The sequence below is a fragment of the Ursus maritimus genome, unplaced genomic scaffold (genome assembly GCF_017311325.1).
Source record: "Ursus maritimus isolate PB19 unplaced genomic scaffold, ASM1731132v1 scaffold_19, whole genome shotgun sequence".
Taxonomy (NCBI): Eukaryota; Metazoa; Chordata; class Mammalia; order Carnivora; family Ursidae; genus Ursus; species Ursus maritimus.
Genome location: NW_024424341.1, coordinates 49,294,009 through 49,295,781, shown reverse-complemented (window position 1 = coordinate 49,295,781; position 1,773 = coordinate 49,294,009).

Sequence of the window (1,773 nt, the reverse complement as noted above, 5' to 3'; positions counted from 1 at the left end):
GACTTGCAGGTGGATTCTCAGGCCTTAAGAGCATGACCATTTTTCCTGCACTTGACACCTACTGCCAAATTGCTTTCCAGAAGGGTGGCAGCAATTTCCATTCCGACACCGCATATGGGCATGGATGTGTTTCGCTGCGCTCTCACCAGTGTTCAGTGGAACCTTAAAATATTTGTTGCTCATTTGATGGGCAGAAAACAGAATCACTGAGTTGTTTTAGTGCTATGCCCTTGGGCTTTATCAAAAGGAACAAAACGAAACAGTTTACTGCAAAGTTTTGTTAATGACCCAGTACTTCAACTCACAGGAACTTATATTAAAGAAATAACCAGAGAGATAGACAAAAAAACCCTCATAGATGTGTGTTATTTGATAGCCAAATTTGAAAACAACTTACATATTAAAAATGGAGCATGTGTGACCTTGGGGAAGTCACTGTACCTGTGTCCTGTAGTTTGTATTTCTAATCACCCTTGTCCTATTTATTAATTGTTCATTCATTCATCTCATATATGACTGAACTCTGTGCTGGGAGCTGAGGATATAGTGATGAACAAAACAGTGGGAAACAAAAATGCCGCACTCAGGAAGCTGATAGTGTTTTCTAGTAGACTGACCTACCTTACTGGAGGGTCTCTTTGCCTCTGTTTTCCCATCTTTAAAAAGGGGGTGAGTTGGGGAAGTCTGGGTGGCTCAGTTGGTTACGCATCTGTCTTCAGCTCAGGTCATGATCCTGGGGTCCTGGGATCGAGTCCCGCGTTGGGCTCCTTGCTCAGCAAGGAACCTGCTTCTCCCTCTGCCTGCTGCTCCCCCTGCTTGTGCTCGCTCTCTCTGACAAATAAATAAAAAAAGGGGGGGTGAGTTGGAAGGAGTTGGAATAGATACTGTCTGTGCCCTTCCAAATCCGATTTCTAGGTTTTTAGTTAATCTACTTCTTACTCCCCTTGTTAGACTGAAATCTCCTTAAGGGAGGATAGTGGGGATCTGCTCCCTTGTCAGCCAAGGAGGGGCCTCAAGTAACGGCACTGTCACTTTCCTCCGGGAGCTCTCTTGTCCCACTGTGCCTCTATGTGACTTCAGTGCAGCTAACCCACCCTAGGTGTTAGGAGAAGGTGCCCCACCCGGGTCTGGCATCTCCCAACCAATGAGAACCCATTTCAGGACCTCTTCTGGGGTTACCAGGGAAAAGGTTCTGGTTTGATCCTGGGGTTGGTTAGCTGGTAGAAATGAAACTTGGAGCTGCCAGTGACCGTTTGCTAGACTCAGAGCTACTGCACACGTTTGGGCAATCTGTACAATTCAGCCAGTGCTTCTCTTGCCAAACCTCATGTCCTGGATATAAGACTGTGCCAGACAAATGGAAGGGATGCCTTTTTGAAATTTATCCACCCAGAGTTAGTGGCTTTGTGTAACTTGTCCAGTCTAGGGGCCTTCTTTTTTGTTGTTTTGTAATTTTCCCTTAAGGCACCTGGTGACCCTGCCATGATACAGAAGAGACTGCCTGAGAATAAAGCAACACAGGGGAAAGCAAAGGAGAGAAACAGAGAGATATGTTTCAGCAAGCAATGTTTGGGTGCCTGATCCAGCCATTCCTGATGCCAACATTAGTCTTGAACTTTACAGTTACATGAACCAAGAAATGTACACTCTTTCCTGCACTCTTTCTCTTTTCTTTTTCTCTTTCTTTCTTTCTTTCTTTCTTTCTCTTTCTTTCTTTCTCTTTCTTTCTTTTTTCCTTTCTTTCTTTCTTTCTTTCTTTCTTTCTTTCTTTCT